Source organism: Cervus canadensis, chromosome 1 (assembly GCF_019320065.1).
Source record: "Cervus canadensis isolate Bull #8, Minnesota chromosome 1, ASM1932006v1, whole genome shotgun sequence".
NCBI lineage: Eukaryota > Metazoa > Chordata > Mammalia > Artiodactyla > Cervidae > Cervus > Cervus canadensis.
Genome location: NC_057386.1, coordinates 29670157 through 29692473, shown reverse-complemented (window position 1 = coordinate 29692473; position 22317 = coordinate 29670157). Strand labels below are relative to the sequence as shown.

General features: G+C 42.3%; 1 long non-coding RNA gene across 5 annotated transcripts in view; it reads right to left on the bottom strand.

Annotated features, from left to right (window-relative positions):
* LOC122444982 overlaps positions 1 to 22317 on the bottom strand; it is a 52085-nt gene that overhangs the window by 21345 nt on the left and 8423 nt on the right. For all 5 annotated transcript variants that reach the window (XR_006270407.1, XR_006270412.1, XR_006270406.1 and 2 more), the window contains one exon: positions 1126 to 1235. This is a non-coding gene — a long non-coding RNA (uncharacterized LOC122444982). The remainder of the gene's footprint in view (positions 1 to 1125; positions 1236 to 22317) is intronic.

The window sequence follows — 22317 nt, the reverse complement described above, 5'->3', positions numbered from 1 at the left end:
ATCTAGCATTTCCATTTCTCCATATAAAGAGACATCTGCACTCCTGAAATAGAGTCACAGATGTAGAGAACGGACTGTGGACACAGTGGGAGAAAGCGGGTAGGGTGAGTTGAGATAGTAGCGCTGACATAATACACTGCCTTGTAAAAAGTAGCTAGCTAGTGGGGAACTCCTGTGTAGCACAGGGAGCTCGGCTTAGTGACCTGTGACAACCTAGAGGGATGGGAGGGATGCTCAGCAGGGAGGAGATAGATGTTTACTTGCAGCTGATTCACGTTCTTACAAACAGAAACCGATACAACATTGCAAAGCAATTATCTTCCAATTAAAAATACATTTTAAAAGTAAATAAGTTACAAGAATATATAGTGCAACACAGGGAAGATAGATAAGATTTTAAAATAACCGTGATTGGAATATAACCTTTAAAAATTGTGAATCACTAAGTTGTACACCTGAAACTTATATAATATTTTACATTAACTATACCTCAATAAAAATATATATTAAAAAGATAGAAATGAACTCTCGTATTTATTGCAACATTATTCACAGCAGCAAAGATATGGAGACAATCTAAGAGCCTGTCGATTAATGGGTTTAGAAGATGTGGCATACAAGCACAGTGGAGTCTTACTCGGCCATGAGGAGGAAGGAAAGCCTGCCATTGGCAACAACATGGATGGACCTTGAAAACAATATGCTAAGTGAGATAAGTCAAGCAGAAAAAGGCAAATGTTGTTTGATATCACTTACATGTGAAATCCAAAAATGCCAGACTTGTAAAAACAGAGTGGGTTTGTGGTTACCAGGGGTTGTGAATGGGTGAATGGGAGAGACATTAAGGCTACAAACTAGCAACTGGCAGATAAATAAGTTCTAGAGCTCTAAAGTACATTATAGTGGTTATAGACAACAATATTATAAACATCATTGTGGAGAGACCTGATCTTAACTATCCCCACCATGAAAAGAAATGATCATTATATGTGTAGAGGCATTAGCTAACACTACAAGTGGCCATTATACTGCAGTATGTAAATGTATCAGATCACATGCACATCTTAAACCTGACACAATGTTATATGACAAATATACCACAACTGAGTGACTTTCCCATCTTACTTTCTATTCTGTGTGCTTTCTGTTCCTCCGATCTGTTTTTTTTTTTTTTTCCTTTCTTCTTGCCTTCTTTCAAGTTACTTTTTATTATTCCACTTTCATTCTTCTCTTACCTTGGAGATAAAAGTCAGAGGTTATGAGATATGAGATATATATCATATATATATATATGATATGAGAATATGAAGGATATGAGGATATGTCACATATTTATAATGTATCAAACACCTAATATTAGTTGATATTTTCACCCTCCTACTGAGAAGAGCAAAACCCATAGGACACTCTAAGTACTTGACTCCTTACCCATTGCTGATTCCATTCCATCTCGATTCTTTCTATGTTTTAAAACTTACTAAGGGACTTCCCTGGTGGTTCAGTGGGTAAGACCTTGTGCTCCCAACATAGGGAGCCAGGGTTTGATCCCTGGTCAGGGAACTAGATCGTATATGCAGCAACTAAGACCCAGTACAGTCAAATAAAAAATAAATAAATATTAAGAAAATAAAACTCACTAAGGGACTCCCCTGGTGGTCCAGTGGCTAAGACTCCTCACTAATGCAGGGATGGACCAGGGTTCCATCCCCGGTCAGGGAACTAGATCCCACATGCTGCAACTAAAAGTCCACACACCACAACTAAAGATCCCACATGCCACAGCTAAAACTTGGCAAAGCCAAACAAATAAATGAAATAAATATAAAAAACATATTGAGGCATTATCATTATTGATTTATAGAGTCAAAATTCATATAAATGTGCCCACATATTTATACACCTTTTATGTTTAAAAAAGGTTTCCATATTTATATTCAGATAGCTACAAACCTAAGTTTCATGTTCCTTTGGGGTAAATGGATGAAGAAGAGTATGACTTAAAAATCTTTACCAGTGTTTTGTAATCCCTTTGAATTTACAGCCTAGTCATTGTGGGCATTCCTGAGCCAAAATATAAAAGCCTGTAGTCTGACACATGGTGTGACAATGGGCCACCAAAGTAGTGATGAGGATGACTCAGAAACTCAGGCACATAGGATGCTTTCATCTGGAATTGTGGGATTTTGTTTGAAGATGATCCTACTCGCCAGCACGTCATGCATCCTAATTAAAAATTAAATTCTAAAATTCTAAATCAAACTGATCTTCTTTTTGGATTCTGGAGAGTTTCTTTGAAATGCCCAGACAATCTCGAATATGACATATTCAAGGAAAGAATCACATACATGAGATAAAGCAGTCAGCTCAAGGATCTGAGTGAAACACAGCATTCTGCAGGCACCCGAGTGCTACCACCTGCTCACACTCAGCAGACGTTCAAAAAGGCAGGACTGGTAATGAAAAAGGTATGTGAGGGAGCACGGTAGTCCATCTGTGAAATCAAGGCAGCGTTTCTGATGTTCTGCTTAATGTATTAATTCAGTTTAATATGGATGTCTTCATATCACTCTAGGCAACAGGTTTGAAATTGCCAAGAGCATTAGAGGACCCAGCTCATATGATCTAAAGATGTCTATAGATATCTGATACAGAAATGGTGCTGTATGCACTGCCTATCCTTTTAGGCCAACGGGAGTAGCAATGTTTTAGTGCAATGTGATCCAATAGGAATGTAGTGTGGGCCTCTCCTATAATTTAAATTTTCCTAGTAACCACTTTTAAGTGAGAAAGAAATAGATGAAATCCATTTTAATTATATATTTCCTTTAACTCAATTTATCTAAAATATTATAATTGCAACATCATTTCTTTATTGTCAAAAATAAATCTCAATATATTATATGTATTTTTCATATGGAATCTTCAAAATCTGGAGTGTATTATATATTTAGCACACATCTCAGAGAAAAAAAGTGTTAGTCACTCAGTCCTGTCTGACTCTTTGCAATCCCATGGGCTGTAGCCTGCCAGGCTCCTCTGTCCATGGAATTCTTCAGGCAAGAGTACTGGAGTGGGTAGCCAGTCCCTTCTCCAGGGGACCTTCCCAACCCAAGGATTGAACCTGTGTCTCCTGCATTGCAGGCAGATTCTTTACCATCTGAGCCACCAGGGAAGGCCTACACATTTCAGACTGATTAATAAATTTCACCAGAAATACTTGATTTTGTGTTTATAAAATTTGCAGTTGAAAAAGTAGATTCACATACTCAAGTTTTATCAAGATATATTTAAGGATTTTCCAAGAACTGAATTGAATAGAGTTTTTTTGCACTGAAATTAACATTCAGTAAAACAAAAAATTAAACTCATTCATTGAAATGAATGAGTACTTCATTTCAAGTACTCAACTGCCTCATTCCAGGCCTGGACAGTCTTTGGAGCATCTAAAATCCTCTTAACCAAACAAGACTAATGAGACAAACCTACAAACAATGTTGGCCTTCTTGGGTCTGGGATCAACAGAGTGTACCAAGAAAAAGAAAGAAAGTGAAAGCCATTCAGTCATGTCCAACTCTTTGCAACCCCATGGAATAGTCCAAGGAATTCTCCAAGCCAGAATATTGGAGTGGGTAGCCTTTCCCTTCTTAGGGGTTCTTCCCAACCCAGGGATCAAACCCAGGTCTCCCACATTGCAAGCAGATTCTTAACCAGCTAAGCCACCAGGGAAGCCCAAGAATACTGGAGTGGGTAGCTATTCCCTTCTCCAGGGGATCTTACCCACCCAGGAATTGAACCAGGGTCTCCTGCATTGCAGGCAGATTCTTTACCAACTGAGCTACCAGGGAAGCCACAGAGTGTACTGTTTGCCTGAAGTTCCTAATAATTCCCTTGTTGCCACAGCACATCTATGAGTCGGGCTTTTTTTTTTTCCCCTTCTCTGTGGCAAAATCAGATGATGTATGATGTGATTTTATTTAAAAACCTCTGCTGGAGTGCTAACACCATCCATGGTTTTTGAGCATCTTGATTTTCCAGATTGCCTTGTGGATGATGTTTTAATTAGCAAAGCCCATTTGTAGATCCTCCTGCAAACATTAGGTCCTCTGCCATCTGAACCCATTTGAAAAGGCAAATGCCAGAACCTCCCCTGCAGTCCAAACAGTTTGTGGACTCTGTCTAAATAGTCTGGTGTCCTAACCGCAACTGAGGAATTTGCTAGAGCGTTAAAAGTACTGTAATGAAAATGTTGTCAGTCAGAGGCTGGGAGGGGAGGAGTGGAGTGTTGCTAAGCCAGACAATGGGGCTCTGGCGGGGCTGCAGGCAGTGTCAGGATCCTGGGATCAAAAGGTGATGGAGAGGCAGCTAATTGAAGAGCTCAACTCTGATATCTGTGGTTTCCTTTCCGCCCTTGGAATTTGGTACAGTCCTTTAGAACAGCTCCCGGGCCGGCTCTGGGGCCCTGCCGGAAGGAGGGAGGGCATTCCTGGAAGTTACAGAGGATAGGGGTTGGGTCCCTGTCTGCACAGCTCTGAGGACCAGACTCATTACTTTTCATTGTCTTTACACCGGCCAAGGCATGCTAAACAGTAGCTGGGCTCTCCAGGCAGAATTGAGTTTACACCTAGGGTTAATGCAAATGCTTGCGTAATTAAATAAGAAAAAAGAGAGAGATGAAAGTGCACGCAGAGGATGAAATATCTGTGAAATGCTAAAATAACTGTAAATGTATTTCTCACCCAAGTCACTTTACATAGTACTTTTGTTCTTGCTCATTCTGTTTGATGCATTATGTGAATGTTTCTACTTACACCCTTCCTTGCACTTGATTTATTTCCCAGAGTCTGGATAGGTTTTCACTCTTTGTTTTCTGGTCCTTAATATTATCATGCATAGAGGTGGCAGGGGCATTGAGAGGAAGAGACACTGCCTGTGTGCTCAGTTGTGTAAGACTCTCTGGGGCCCCATGCACTGTAGCCTGCTAGGCTCCTCTGTCCATGGGATTCTCCGAGCAAGGATATGGGAGTGGGTTGCCATTTCCTACCCCAGGGGATCTTCCCGAACCAGGGATCAAACCCGCATCTCTTGTGTCTCCTTCACTGGCAGGCAGATTCTTAACTAGCACTACCTGGGAAGCCCAAAGAAGAGACAGAAAGGTTTATTTCTCTCTTTCATACCCAGGAAAGATGGAAGTCTTGATGAGGGGGGAAACATTTGTTTGATCATTCATTTCATTTTAATTGAGCACCTAATACATGGAATGGACAGAATGAAATGAACAGGGTGGACAGAATGAAAACCACAGTCACAGAAAATGAATCAAACTGATCACATGGACCACAGCTTTGTCTAACTCAATGAAACTATGAGCCATGCTGTGTAGGGCCACCCAAGATGGATGGGTCATGGTGGAGAGCTCTGACAAAACGTGGTCTACTGGAGAAGGGAATGGCAAACCACTTCAGTATGCTTGCCTTGAGAACCCCATGAACAGTATGAAAAGGCAAAAAGATATGACACTGAAATATGAATTCCCCAGGTCAGTAGATGCCCAACATGCTACTGGACAATAGTGGAGAAGTAACTCCAGAAAGAATGAAGAGGCAGAGCCAAGGCAAAAACAACACCCAGTTGTGGATGTGACTGGTGATGGAAGTAAAGTCCGATGCTGCAAAGAACAATGTTGCATAGGAATCTGGAATGTTAGTCCACGAAGCAAGGTAAATTGAAAGTGGTCAAACAAGAAATGACAAGAATGAACATCAACATTTTAGGAATCAGTGAACTAAAATAGACTGGAATGGGCGAATTTAACTCAGATGACCATTATTTCTACTATTGTGGACAAGAATCCCATAGTCAATGAAAGAGTCTGAAATGCAGTACTTGGATGCAATCTCAAAAGTGATAGACTCATCTCTGTTCATTTCCAAGGCAAACCATTCAATATCACAGTAATCCAAGTCTATGCCCTAACCAGTAATGCTGAAGAAGCTGAAGTTGAACAATTCTATGAAGACCTACAACACCTTCTAGAACTAACACCCAAAAAAGATGTCCTTTTCATCATAGGGGACTGGAATGCAAAAGTAGGAAGTCAAGAGATACCTGGAGTAATAGGCAAGTTTAGCATTGGAGTATAAAATGAAGCAGGGCAAAGGCTAACAGAGTTTTGCCAAGAGAATGCACTGGTCATAGCAAACACCCTCTTCCAACAACATAAGAGACGACTCTACACATGGACATTACCAGCTGGTCAATACCAAAATCAGATTGATTATATTCTTTGTAGCCAAAGATGGAGAAGCTCTATAGAGTCAGCAAAAATAAGACCAGGAGCTGACTGTAGCTCAGATCATGAACTCTTTATTGCCAAATTCAGACTGAAATTGAAGAAAGTAGGGAAAACCAGTAGACCATTTCGGTATGACCTAAATCGAAACCCTTATGATTATGCAGTGGAAGTGACAAATAGATTCAAGGGATTAGAGCTAATAGACAGAGTGCCTGAAGAACTATGGACGGAAGTTTATGACATTGAACAGGAAGCAGGGATCAAGACCATCCTCAGGAGAAAGAAATGCAAAAAAGCAAAATGGTTGTCTGAAGAGGCCTTACTAATAACTGAGAAAAGAAGAAAAGCTAAAGGCAAAGGAGAAAAGGAAAGATACACCCATTTGAATTCAGAGTTCCAAATAATAGTAAGGAGAGATAAGAAAGGCTTCCTAAGTGATCAATGCAAAAAATAGAAGAAAGCAAAAGAAAGGGAAAGACTAGAGATCTCTTCAAGAAAATTAGAGATACCAAGGGAAATTTTCATGCAAAGATGGGCACAATAAAGGGCAGAAATGGTATGGACCTAACAGAAGCACAAGATATTAAGAAGAGGTGGCCAGAATACATAGAAGAACTACACAAAAAAGATCTTCATGACCCAGATAATCATGATGGTGTGATCACTCACCTAGAGCCAGACATCCTGGAATGTGAAGTCAAGTGGGCCTTAGGAAGCATCACTACGAACAAAGCTAGTAGAGGTGATGGAATTCCAGTTGAGCTATTTCAGATCCTAAAAGATGATGCTGTGAAAGTGCTGCACTCAATATGCCAGAAAATTTGGAAAACCCAGCAGTAGCCACAGGACTGGAAAAGGTCAGTTTTTATTCCAATACCAAAAAAAGCGATGCCAAAAAATGTTCAAACTACTGCACAATTGCACTCATCTCACACACTAGCAAAGTAATGCTCAAAATTCTCCAAGCCCAACTTCAACAGTATGTGAACCGTGAACTTCCAGATGTTCAAGCTGGATTCAGGAAAGGCAGAGGAACCATATATTAAGTTGCCAATATCCATTGGATCATCAAGAAAGCAAGAGAGTTCCAGAAAAACATCTGCTGCTGCATTATTGACTATGCCAAAGCCTTTGACTGTGTGGATCACAACAAACTGTGGAAGATTCTTCAAGAGATGGGAATACCAGACCACCTTACCTGCCTCTTGAGAAATCTGTATGCAGGTCAAGAAGCAACAGTTAGAACTGGACAATGGAACATCAGACTGGTTCCAAATTGGGAAAGGAGCACGTCAAGGTTGTATATTGTCATCCTGTTTATTTAACTTACATGCAGAGTACATCATGCGAAATGCCAGACTGGATGAAGCACAAGCTGAAATCAAGATTGTTGGGAGAAATATCAATAACCTCAGATATGCAGATGACACCACCCTTATGGCAGAAAGCGAAGAAGTTAAAAGCCTCTTATTGAATGTGAACAAGGAGAGTGAAAAAGCTGGCTTAAAGCTCAACATTCAGAAAACTAAGATTATGACATCCGGTCCCATCACTTCATGGCAAATACATGGGGAAATAATGGAAACAGTGAGAGACTTTATTTAGGGGGGCTCCAAAATCACTGCAGATGGTGACTGCAGCCATGAAATTGAAAGATGCTCCTTGGAAGAAAAGCTATAATCAACCTAGACAGCATATTAAAAAGCAGAGACATTACTTTGCCAACAAAGGTCCATCTAGTCAAAGATATGGTTTTACTGGTAGTCACATATGGATGCAAAAGTTGGACTATAAAGAAAGCTGAGTGCTGAAAAATTGATGCTTTTGAACTGTGGTGCTGGAGAAGACTCTTGAGAGTCCCTTGGACTGCAAAGAGATCCAATCAGTCAATCCTCAAGGAAATCAGTCCTGAATATTCATTGGAAAGACTGATGCTGAAGCTGAAACTCCAATACTTTGGCCAACTGATGCAAAGAACTGACTCATTAGAAAAGACCCTGATTCTGGGAAAGATTGCAGGTGGGAGGAGAAGGGGATGACAGAGGATGAGATGGTTGGGTGACATCACTGATTCAATGGACATGTTTGAGCAAGCTCTGGGGGTTGGTGACGGACAGGAAAGCCTGGCGTGCTGCAGTCCATGGGGTCGCAGAGTCGGACACTGAGTGACTGAACTGAACTGAATACATGGAACATGAGAGGTACAAAAAGATAGGAGGTGATTTATCATTTGAGAGAGTCTTCAGCAGCCCACAAAATTCTGCCAAAATTCAGAGTGAGTTCAAAAGCAGATTCTTCCCAGTTAAGCTGCCAGATGAGAATGTTGGCTGACAGATACTTTGATTATTACCTTGTAAGCCTGAGCAAAGTTCACAGCTAGATGTGCCCAGATTCCTACCTGACAGAAACCATGAAATAAATGTACCATTGAGGGTGTGGTCATTTGTTTTGCAGCAATGAAAAATGAATGCTAAAGAAAGTAAAACTTTGATGCTTTCTAACTATGGTGCTAGAGAAGACACTTAATAGTACCTTGGGCAGCATGAAGATCAAATCAATCCTAAAGGAAATCAACCCTGAATATTCATTGGAAGGACTGATGCTGAAGCTGAAGCTCCAATAACTTGGTCACCTGATATGAAGAGCTGATCCATTGGAAAAGACCCTGATGCTGGGAAAGATCAAGGGCAGGAGGAGAAGGGGGCAACAAAGGATGAGATGGTTAGATGGCATCATGGACATGAGTTTGAGCAAACTCCAGGAGATAGTGAAGGACAGGACCTGGCATGCTGCAGTCCATGAGCTCACAAAGAGTCAGACGTGGCTTAGTGACTGAACAACAACAAAGGAGGGTAATTAGAAGAAATTGAGCAAGACATTTCCTCTGCTCCTACCAGATCCCTTTTCAATGTGACATGGAATAGGCAGAGCAATGCCACGTTTTGTTTCTCCACATGGGGTTGCTACATTATTTTATGACCTGTCCCTCCAGAAGCATCTGTGAGGCTCAGGCATGCTGCTAAGAAATGGTATCAGGCTACGATGAAGAGTGTTTATTCGTCAAGGTAAACCAGCCGTGGAATTTGTTGAATTATACTGAAGGAGAACTTGTGCTAGTTCTAACAAGTGTTTACCCACACTGCTATTCATAATCACCCCATGAGAAGTGTAAGCAAGTGACCTTCCATTGAAGATGAGACAGGAAATGGCTCATCCAAGTGTCTTAGTCCATTCAGGCCACTATCGCAAAATACCTCAGACTTGGCAGCTTGTGAACATGAGACACTTCTCATAGTTCTGGAGGCTGGAAGTCTGGGATCAGGGTGCCAGCAGGGTTGGGTGAGGGACTGCATCTAAGTTGGGGATGTCTTGTTGTATCCTTACCCGGGAGTCAGGGGCTGGGGAGCTCTCTAGAGTCTCATTCAAAAGGGTGTTAATCTCATTCATGGGTGCTTCACCTCCCATGGATTTGGCTGCACCAGGTCTTAGCTATAGCATGTGGGATCTAGTTCCCTGACCAGGGATTGAACCCAGACCCCCTGTACTGGGAGCACGGAGTCTTAGCCACTGGACCAACAATACCTAGTTTGTGTCAGTTTTTTAAAATGAAGTATAATTCACATAAAGTCCATATAATTTCAGTCTCTTTTGACAAACGTATACAGCTGAGTGACCCTTACTCGTCCCAAGATGTCGTTTGTTTGTTTTACTCCAGAGGAGCCCGACTGCCCCTTCCCAGTCACTCGTCCTCAGAAGGAACCACTCATCTGGCTTTCCACTCAGCATAATGTTTTTAAGATTCATACATAAGTGTCATCGATAGCTCATTCCGTCTTACTACTGAGTAATATTCCATTATATGATGATTCCGTTCTTGATTGATGACGGTGAGCAGTTTCAAGTCTAGGGCTACTGGGAATAAAGTTGCTTTGAATATCCTTGGACGAGGCTTTCTGTGGATGTATGTTTTCATTGCTTTTGGTAAAGACCTAGAAATGAGATTTTTAGCTCATAAGGTAGGGGTATGTTTCTAAGAAACTCCCATACAAATTTTAGTGACAGTATGATTTGACTCTCCCACCAGCCATGCAGGAGAATCCCACTTGCTCCGCATCCTCTTTAGCATTGGGTGTGATCAATTATTTCTGTTTCAGCCATTTTACTGGTTGTGTGGTACCATCTTGTTGTGGTTTTTGTTAGCATTTTCCAAATCACTAACAGTCTTGAGAGAACTTTTTCATGCACCTTTTTCCATCCTCTTGTCTTATTTTTTTCAGTATCTGTTCAAATCTTTTGCCCATTTTTATGAGGTCATTTGTGTTTTATTATTGAGCTGTAAAAGCTTTTATATATTGTGGATACAGACCCTTAGTGAAATATATGTGTTGTGAATATTTTCTTCCAATCTGTGGCCTGACCATTAATTTTCTTAATTGTTTCTTTGATGAGGCTAAGGTTTAAATTTTGGTGAAGTCCAATTTATCATTCTTTAATGGTTAGTGTTTTCTGTGTTCTCTCTAAGAAATCTTTCTATCTCTAGGTTGAAGAGATTTTTTACCTTTTTTTTTTTTTTTAAAGAAGCTTCAGAGTTCCAGTTTTTACCTTCAGATCTGTGATCCATCTTATACTAATTTGTGATAATGTTGTGAGATAGGGATTAAGGTATTTTTTTATAATACAAAAGTTTGCTTGTTTCAGCCTCATTTGTTGAAGAAACTTTCCTTTTTCATTGAATTGCTTTGGCCTTTTTGTCAAAAACTGTTTGACTGTGTACATGGACCTATTTGTGGGCTATCAGTTCTGCTTCATCTGTCAATCCTTTTAATACTACTGTGCTGTCTTGATTGTCATCAAGAGTAGAATCTTGAAGAGTGGAATAAATGCTGCAACTCTCCATTTTTTTATAACTGTTTTGGATAATTTGGCATGTCCACAAAAATCTGGGGGCTTCCCAGGTGGTGCTTATGGTAAAGAATCCACCTGCCAATGCAGGAGATACCAGAGATGTGGGTTTGATCCCTGGGTCGGGAAGATCCCCTGGAGAAGGAAATGGCAACCCACTCCAGTATTCTTACCTGGGAAATCTCACAGACAGAGGAACCTGGAGGGCTGCAGCCCATGGGGCCTCAAAGAGGCCTATGCTACTGAGCATATACACACACACATAGAAATTTTAGAGTTGCCTTAATTTCTACAAATATTTTTTTAAGTGTTTTCAGATATACAAACTAGGTTTGGGAGAACTGCCATGTTACCAATATTGAGCCTTTCTATCCAAGTATACAATATCTTTCTAGTCACTTAGATTATGTTTAATGCTTCTTAGCAATATTTTATATTTTATTTTATCTTATTGAAGTACAGATGATTTATAATGTCTTAATTCTTAAATTTCTGCTGTAAAGCAAAGTGATGCAGTTTTATATATTTTTAAAATTTATTTTATTTTAATCACTCACTCATATCCAGCTCTTTGTGATCCCATGAACTATAGCCTGCCAGGCTTCTGTGTCTGTGGGATTCTCCAGGCAAGAATACTGGAGTGGGTTGCCATTTTCTCTTCCAGGAGATCTTCCTGACCCAGGAATCAACCTGGGTCTCCTGCATTAGAGGCAGATTCCTTACCATCTGAGCCGCCAGAGAAGCCCATATATATATATAAATTCTTTTTAATATTCTTTTCCATTATGGTTTATCTCAGGATATTGAATGTAATTTCCTGCTTAACAGTGTTTTATAGTTTTCCGGGTAGCAATCTCTCACATCTTGTATTAAACCTTTGGGGGTATTTTGAAAATGATATTTTAACCCATTCTTTTATTTAGAATAGTTTCAGATGTATAGAAAAGTCACAAAGAAGGTACAAATTCCCTATGCCCTTGACCCACTTTCCTTTACTGTTAACATCTTACATTTGTCACAGCCAAGAAACCAACACTGGAACGTTGTTGTGAACTAAACTCAGACTTTATTCAGATTTCATCTATTTTTCAACTAACAGCCTTTTTTCTGCTCCAGGTTACCATGTAACATCTACTTACAGATTTCTCTTCAATTTCTTTTCATTTTCAAAAATTTCTTAGTCTTTCTTTGTTTCTTGTGACCATGATAGTTTTAAAGAGTATCAGTCAGGTATTTAGCTGGATTTTCCTCAACTGGAGTCTGTCTGTTTTATGTTTGTTCATTTGTTTGTTTTTTCCCTCACTGTTAGACTGGGATTATAGACTTTGGGGGGCTTCCAAGGTGGCTCAGTGATAAAGAAGCCACCTGCAAATGCAGGAGACTCTAGTTCGATCCCTGGGTCAGGAAGATCCAGGAAATGGCAACCTACACCAGTATTCTTGCCTGGAGAATCCCATGGACAGAGGAGCCTGGGTGGGCTATAGTCCATGGGGTTGCAAAAGAGTTGAACTTGACTAAACAACAACAATGGGCTTTTGGAAAGGATGCTACAGAGGTAAAGCACTCTTCTCATCATGTATCAGAGCCACATATTATCAGTGAGACATCGCTGGTGATGTCAACTTTGATCATCTGGCCAAAGAAGCCCCTGCCAGGTTCCTCCACTAAGTCACCTGCCTTTGCATGTGAAAGCACATTACCCCTTTAAGGAGGCAGTATCTGCATAAATTATTGTAATTCTTCTGCAAAAAGAGATGTCTCTTCTCATTTATTTGTTTGTTTATTCACTTATTAAGACCAGCATGGACTCATGGATCATTATTTTAGTTGGAGGGTTATAATAAAATCTTTACATTATTTTGTTATCAAATTGTTCCAGCTTTGGCCATTGGGAGATTTTTCAATATGGCTCCTGTGTCCTTGTCCTTTGTTTTCTTTCTTTCTTTTTTTTTTAAGTATTTTCTGGCTCTACAAGATGCCCTGGGATCTGCTATTTTCCCCCAAGGAGCCTTGGTTCCTTTACTGGAGAAGAATAACTGGGTACTTTGTGTGCTCATGGCTACTCTGGTGTTAACAGCCTCTAAGATCTCTCAGTGGGCAGAGCTAAGAAATACCTGTAATCTTTTTCAGATTCTTTGCCCTTATAGGTTATTACAAAATAATGAATAGTTTCCTGTGCTAAGAATACTTATGCATGTATAACTGAGCTATATGTCTGAAACTCATACAACTTCATAATCAACTGTACTTCAATTTTTAAAAATGTCTTCAGTCATTTTAACATAAAAAATTCCACGTAAGACTAAAGGGTGATATAAAACATTAAGGTAAAACATGTGTTAGTGTTGTGTTTGCATTTTTATGAAGTATGAATCACAAAGAAATAACACGTGCAATTGCATTTCAGTTAACTCCCTTTAAAAGTCCTGTTACCATGGCAATGCCAAGACTGAGTTTTCACAGGATATAAGATATGGATTGTTTATTTTCTTTTTTAAAAAATATTTTTACTATAATTTTTTTGCACGGTGTAAGGCATATTTAAAATGCAGTAACAAGGCCCTCACTTTACAGAAAGTGTTCAAGTAGGAAGACAGAAGAAAACCAAATGATATTTAAAGCTGAAGGTTAAAATCATCTATTCTGCATTTGTTCTGAGTTCTAGGTTTAAGATGGAGGTAGACACTTAAGATATGTTATCAATAACAAATGCAATGAAACAGTATTTTCAAGTTGAAATAGTATTTAGAAGTCCCAAATATGTCTTTTCTCAGTTAGGTTAGTTAACTCCTAGGTTTGCTATCTTAAAAGCAGTGGAAATAAAAACTACTAACAGCAAAAAAAAAAAAAAAAAGAAGAAGAAGAAGAAGTAAGCACTCTGGAGACACACAGATCTGGAGATACACAGATCTGGAGACACACAGATCTGGAATCAATTCCAAATGCATCCATCTGTATCTCTCTCAAGCTCAGCTGAGTTCACAGCAGTGTCACCAACTCCACTGCAGCTCAACTGGTTTCATTCTAGCTTGGTTCCCTTGCCTTTTTAGACATTCCCTCTCCAACAGTGGGAAAATGGGCTCCAGCCAGCCACCATCCACTGACTGGCTTGTCCAGCCCAGTAGACATGGAACACAATTTCAGAGTTGGTAGCCAGCATTAACCAGGAGAAACCACGTCCCCAACTGAAGTGTGGTGTTTGTATACAGTTGTTTCTGTCTTAGCCTCCCAGTTTTCAGTCAGAAGACTGTTTCCTGTTTGCAGGGCAGGAATAGATGCAGATGTAGAGAATGGACGTGTGGACACAGTGGGGGAAGGGGAGGTGAAATGAATTGGGAGAGTAGCATTGACGTCTATACACTATCAGGTGTAAAACATAGCTAGGGGGAACTGCTGTCTAGCACGGGAGCTCAGCTTGGTGCTGTGATGACCTAGAGGGGTGGGATGGCGGGGGTGGTTCAACAGGGAGGGGATATATGTACACTTATGGCTGATTCACTTCATTGTACAGCAGAGACCAACACAACATTCTAAAGCAATTATACTTAAATTTTTTAAAATGTAAAAAAAAAAAGAAGCCTGTTTTCCAAGCTTACTTATGCCCACCCTTTTCCCCCAGCCCCTTCAGTGAGGTTATGCTATACATTGATTCTCTGACTCCAATCTGATGTGTTGCTTAAAAATTTTTATTTTTGATTTTCATACATTAAAGTTCACTTTTTGTGTCATTAAGTTTGATGGGTGGGGTTTTTTTTTTATTTTTAGAAAAAATTTTAATTAAAGGATAATCGCTTTACAGAATTTTGTGATTTTCTGTCAAACATCAACAAGAATCAACCATAGGTACACCCATGTCCCCTCCCTCCCCACTCCCCTCCCATCTCCCTCCCCATCCCACCCTTCAACCTGTCACAGAGCCCCCATTTGAGTTCCCTGAGTAATACAGCAAATTCCCATTGACACAGATATATGTGTTGTTTAGTCGCCACTGGAGAGCCATACATAACGACCCTTAAACATCCCCCTAGGTGTCCCCTTTGTAATCGGCTGCTGCCTCTTTCCCCCATGGTCCAGGGGGACTGATAAAGGATTGTCCATCCGTGTAGTTTTACCTTTTCCAGAATGTTGTATGAATGGACTCATGCATACCTGCCTTTCAGGCTGGTCACTATATTGTGCACCTTGTAACAAATAATATTGCATAGCAAATATGGTGGTTTAGTCGCTAAGTCATGTCCGGCTCTTGCGACCCCATGGACTGTAGCCTGCCAGGCTCTTCCATCCATGGGATTCTCCAAGCAAGAATACTGGAGTGAGTTGCCATTTCCTTCTCCAATAGCAACTATACTTCGATAAAAAAAAATAAACAAAAATGGTCTGGTTTACCTCTAATGGATTACAGGAGGATTAAATAAAATAATAACTTTGGAAAAAAATAATGCATGTTTAATATATACTGTTCATGGAGTTCTCAAGGCAAGAATACTGGAGTGGTTTGCCATTCACTCTTCCGGTGGACCAGGTTTTATCAGAACTCTCTACTATGACCTGTCCATCTTAGATGGCTCTGCACCACGTGTCTCATTGAGTTACACAAGCCCCTTCCACCACAGCAAGGCTGTGATCCTTGAAGGGCGGTCGTATACATGAAATACGGTCACTGGCTCTAGTCTCTGACCATTCACAGGAGGAAGCCAGTGGCCGCAGAGAACAGGTCTCTCCCACTTACTGACCAATGGTCAGAGAACCGGATGGGGATGAGAGAACAGGGATGAGATCTCCTTGTTCTCAGTCACTCAGTCATGTCCAGCTCTTTTGCAGCCCCATGGACTGTAGCCCACCAGACTCCTCTGTCCCTGGAATTCTCCAGGCCAGAATCCTGGAGTGGGTAGCCATTCCTTCCCCAGGGGATCTTCCTGACCTAGGGATTAAATCCAGGTCTCCCACATTGCAGGCATATTCTTTACCGTCTGAGCCACCAGGGAAGCCCCACCAGATCTCCCTAGGACTTGGGAATTGATGTGATCTGTTTGCCTGGATTCCATCTAGCTTCTTGCAGGCTCTTTTCTCTGCTGGGGGAATCTGACCACAGAGCTTATTAATTCTCTTCTTTTTCCTCCTGTGTCAATGATTCTTTGCCCACCATTCTACCTGCTGGGAATCTCTAACGAACCGCTGGCCTCATGAACTAACGGGTTGTCCCTCTTCTTGTATCTCAGCTCCAAACCCATCCCTTCAGCAACCTGCTTTCTTGGGGAGTTGGTCTCTTGTTAACGCTGCCGATAGGTGGTGCTAGAGAGAGAATGAATTCCCGAGGAGGGAAGGGAGCTTCCGGCTTCCCCTCGTCAGAGCTGCTCTGACAGAACCTTCTGCCTCTGAGAGCCACCGGCCCTGGCCATGCCCCCACCCCAGGGACCTGCCTCTTCAGCAGCCTGCCTCTTCTTCCTTTGGCTGCTTTCAGCTCAGGCGTGGCAGCTGCCTCCCCAACTGAGTGATCGATTTCTCTTAAAAATCCCATCCTACGAAATTCCTTGTGTGAGCTCTGATTTCCTGACTGGACCCTGACAAGTAAAACTAGTTGAAAGCCCTCTCTTTCCCCCAAATCTCGTTCCTTTAGCAGATGCCTCATCAGCACTTGAAAAGATTCTATGTTTTAAGGAAAGTTTTCTGTAAGTGTCATTATTATGTTTTGCTTTTAATTATTTTTTATTGAAGTGTATCTGCTTTACAATGTTGTGTTAGTTTTTGCAAAACAATGTTTTGTTAGTCAGCAAAGTGAATAAGCTCTACAAACACACATGTCCCCTCTTTTTTGGATTTCCTTCCCTTTTAGGTCACCATGGAGAACTGAGTAGAGTTCCCTGTGCACACAGTAGGTTCTCATCAGTTGCATAGTGTCAATAGTGTGTGTGTCAATAAAACACTGCCTGCCTGCCTCTCAGACCCGACACTTTACCATGGGGTCAGCAATTTTCCTGTCTTTGGGAGCAGGGTACAAATGGAAGGTGGCTATTTGGTTACCCTGAAGTGAATTTTCAGTTCTCTTTAATAACTAAATCTCAGTCATGTCCACAAATAACACCATAAACTATAAAACAGCATATGATAAATGTGTATTATAAACAGCCACTATTTTCCCCTAAAACAAGGGAGAAAATAAATCTAGATTAATACATACATGCATGCATATGTAAATAATCATTTATAAATTCTTGGCTCCATCCCTTCTCCTGTATCATGAATTTTATGTAATATATATAAACTTATATATATATTATTTTTTGTATATATATTATGTGTGTGTGTGTTAGTTATGTCTGACTCTTTGTGATCCCATGGACTGTAACCCACCAGATTACTCTGTCCATGGGATTCTCCAGGCAAGAATACAGGAGTGGGTTGCCATTCCCTTCTCTGGGGGATCTTCCTGACCCAGGGATCAAACCCTGGTCTCCTGCATTGCAGGCAGAGTCTTTACCATCTGAGCCACCAGGGAAGCCCTTATATATTATATATGTGTGTGTGTGTGTGTGTGTGTGTGTGTGTGTGTGTACACACACAAATAAACAAAAGCAAATATACAGCAATAGCAACAAAATATGATTATTTCCATTTCCAGCGACTTGGGGAATAAGGTTCAGGGTCATCGTTTGATGCAGGAGGTTGACAAGACAGGCTCTGAGCGAGTTAGTTGCCCAGGTTACCCGGCTAGCAAGTGGTGGATGAGGCCGCCCGCCTCACCGCTGCACACACGTTTCCTTGAAGCCCCGCTGCCCCTCCCCCCACCCCGCAGGTCCCTGAGGTCTGGAGCATCCTTGAAAGAATGCACCTGCCCCTGACAGCCTGGAACCAGAGCTCAACCTCCAGCTTAGTAACTCAGGACTTCGACAGTGAGTCTGGCCCTCTGTCCTTCGGCTTTCCCCCTCCCCTGAAGAGGAAAGTTATTTTCAACCCTCCATCTGTTTTGTGTTTAACGTGCAGAAAGGTTGCACACTTTCAGGGACCTTGTTCATAAGCAGTAGATTGTACAACGGTTTATTACACAAGCGGGGGGTTTTATTGCTGGCCTTTGTGGAGTTGCCAACTGGGAGAACATAATGTGCTTAGCGGTCCCTATCAGGAAAAATGAGAAAGCATTAAGTACCAGTCAGATTCTCAAGCATCGAAAAAGTGGTAATCAAATCCAGAAACCCCCAAAGGATGGCTGGTGACAAGGATTTTTCTCATTAACAGCGTTTTTACGTCCACAACCATTTCTCACAGCGCTTACGTCACAGACAGTATCCTATAGCAGTATACGAGCTGTGTAACAATGGTGGAGTAAGTTTCAGACCTGGAATAACTCATGTGCTCTTCAGAATCAGACCCTGGTCAATGCAGAGCATCGAACTGGAATCCCGGGAAGAACTCTATCTGTCTGTCTCTCTCTATATATATATATATTTTATCACAAGTTGGGAATGTGAGCTCTGCGGATAAGTGCTCAAGACTTAACCCCTGTCATATGTAGAGCCATGCCCTCTGTATTCCTAGTAACCAATGTATCAAAATCATATATTTTACTACTGTTTTGTCCCCAACCACATGGTGGGGTAGAAAACTTCTGCAAAGCATCCTAGAAAAATACTGTATCAGAACGGTCCCAGCTGTAACAGGCCAGTGCCATTTATCATGGGTTACTTTTGCTCCTTTTCCTTAAAAGCTCAGACCATCACAGAGGCTTTTGCATAAAAGCTGATGGAGACCTCAGACTTGACATCAGAACTACTTAGAGAAACCCCCCACCCCAGAGTAATTAAATAAGATCTGGAGATGGGCTAGAACATTGGCATGCTTTTAAAATTCTCCCTGGGATTTTAATACAGAGCTCAGGTTGAGAACTAACCCAGCTAACTAATTTTACTGGGAGAGGAAATTGAGCCTGGAGGAATTACCACCCCAAACAATGGATTTCCAGGACAGTGGTGGTTCTCTTGCTGTAGCACTACTGAACTCCGTGTCTCAAATCTTATAACCCTTTATTTATGAAAGCAACAAATCCAAATCTCTCCCCCTCCTCTCTTTCTTTCCCTGCAAATAGTTGTTGTTTAGTTACTCAGATGTGTCCAGCCCTATGGACTGCAACCCACCAGGTTCCTCTGTCCGTGGCACTTCCCAGGCAAAAATACAGCGCGTCACCATTTCCTTCTCCAAGGGATCTTCCCAACCCAGGGATTGAACCCACATCTCCTGCACTGGCAGGCCGATTCTTTACCACTGAGCCACCAGGGAAACCCTCTTGCAAATAGACGTGCTATAAATTGAGTTAGCAGCATCCACTCAAGCCTTCCCAAGAATCCTCCAGGAGATGGAGGGGCCCTAGAATCAGGGTGGAACTGTCAGGACCACAAGGAAAAGTGGCAAAAGGACCCATCTCTCTCCCCAGATGGAGCATGGAGAAGGTAGTCTTAAAGATGAAGTAGATGCAGCCTTATTCTACATCATTAGTCCATTATTAGAATCCTTGCCTGTTTGAACAAAACAGCCCTAGGTTATGCTTGAGTCGAGGCTTAAATATGAACAGTCAACCCCCTATCACTTCCAGACATGTTCCAAATTGGACTTGACACGATCTGATCCCCTTACTCTCAAGACTGGTTCCACCAAAAGCCTTGTCCACACTTTCACCAACAGGTCCTTTTTCAGGCTGAGAACCCCCAGCCTCTTCCCAAACCCACAGGCCAGGCTCTGACCGCACCCCAGCTGCGTGCCGGCTAAACTGTGCACTCCACCGATACACGGCTGACACTCAGGGGACGTTGTGTTGGTTGGTAGCCTTGGACTTCTCCGCTTAATCACCCCAGCTTTAATGCCACTTAAATCAGAATGTAAGCACTGCAGGAATCCCAGGAATCCAATGATAGAAACTGTATTTTTAGAGCCGTGAATGACTCCAGCGAGTGAAGCAGTGCAGTGACCGAAGCCTTCTCTGCAGTTTCCCATGATTTATCACAGGCGAGTTCATGGCAGGTTAAAATAATTGAATGCTGTGTTAGCCTACACACTGGCGCGGGTTACGGGGGGAGTCATTCGTAACATATTTGTCACAAAGCATAATTTCCAAGACAGAACTCTGATCCACACGCCATTTTTTTTTTCTTCACCGAAACGACGCAGTTGAAATACCTCCTTCCTGAAGGCTGGCTCCGTTTTCACAATGTCCGACCCCAAGCTACAGCTTCGGGGAAAAGGACGGAGGGAATGACTAGCCTGCCAAATAAAATGTAAGTATATCCTGATGGAGCACTCACTCGGACTGGGGGATGAAGGCGAATGCTGTTTCTGGGATGGTTGTACCTTTGAGGCTCTGCTAGGCAGTCTCTACCTGCCTCTGACTATTCCTTCGATTTTCTTTTTCCTTCATGGTTTATTTTCCACTTTTCTCCTGCTGTTTTTTCCCTCTACTTATTAGCTGTGGCTCCCCGGGGAAGTAATGTTTGCACTCTGTAATCAAATGCTATCCTATGAAAGTGGTAATTGCTCAGTCATGTCCAACTCTTTGTGACCCCATGGACTATAGCCCACTGGGTCCCTCTGTCCATGGGATTCTTCAGGCAAGACTACTGGAGTGGGTTGCCATTCCCTTCTCCAGGTAATCTTCCCAACCCAGGGATTGAACCTGGGTCTCCTGCATTGCAGGCAGATTCTTTACCATCTGAGGCACTAGGGAAGAACTTATCCTATGGGGAGAATAAAGATGAATTCTGTAGGATCAGTGCAGCAGAGTGAGATCTTTTCCTTTTTTGTTGTTTGGTTGCACACGTGGTATGTGGGATCTTAATTCCCCAACCAGGGATCAAACCTGCACTCCCTGCATTGAAAGTGTGACACCTTAACCACTGGACCACCAAAGAAGTCCCTAGAGCAAGATCTTGCACCCGTGGTGGGTTCACAGGGCCCCAGGTTCAGCTGTGTAAGAAATGCAATGGTCCTTATTGGTTTTTGTTTTTATAAATGTACTTAATTTCTCTTCTGAGCCCCAGTATTTCTTAGTCATGGAGAGGCAACCTCAGTCAAATGAGGGTGTCCTCAGGCAGATCCGAGGGAGGCTAGACTTCTGATTTGCCATCTCCAGGATTGTCTGACTGCTACATCTCACCCCTCCTGGGGGATGCTGGGCTGCAGGGCAGTGGGAGGCCCCCGGGGCTCCTTCCCAGAGACCCCACCATCAGATCAGCTTCCCAGCTCCTCCAGCTCCCAGATCTGAAAAGTCTTATCAGGCCCAGATTAAGAGTTTCCCAGCCATCCATGTAAATTTCCCAATCTGGTTTATGCCGAAAGCCTGGGATTTGAGACTCAAAAGCTAAAAATATGACTCTTATGTTATCTCCACGTTGCTGGTTTTCCCTTCCCTGGAGCAGTGAAGACAGACGGCCTAGCTGCCCAGGGGAGAAAACACAGGCAATGCCACAGAAAACATGTGAGCACACGCCTCCCGGTGATGCCCACCATGATGACAGGGCACCGAGAGGCAGGCCTAGCATCCACAAAGGTGACCGCTGTCTTGATTCCAGGTACCTTAGAGGAGCGATAAGAACCCAGGCTGTGGAAGTCAGAGTCTGACTTCAAGCTTTCCTGGCTCTGTGTCCTTGAACACGTTACCGCATTTACAAAACAGAGATTATAATAGCACCTGCCTTACAAGGGACTCTGTGTATGCCTCGCTCGTGAAATAATTCTGTTATTATTACCACTGCTTCTGACTCCTTGTCTCTTAAAGCCACTGGAGTCAATGCCATGAACACAAGTCCCTGTTCACAGGGGAGGAAGGGGCTGCTGCTCCCCGGAGGTGGGATGGGGGCGGCGAGAATCTTGGAAATGTAGCCCTTGGGGTAAAACCTGGGCAGTCCTCCAGGCTGGGTTCAGAAGGAATCTGCTGATGTCAGTCAAGCCTGTGCTGAGGTGCCGGCGTGGAGAGGCAGATTCTCAGGGAGCAAGAGTTGGCATCAGAAGACAGATCCGTGCTTTCAGGGCAGGGGACATGAAAGAAACGGGGAGGAGGGGGAGGCACAGAGTTGGAGGAAGACTGGCCAAGTCCGTGCGGGGCGGGGGCTGCTCTGCTGACCTTACTGGCAGCTCCTGGA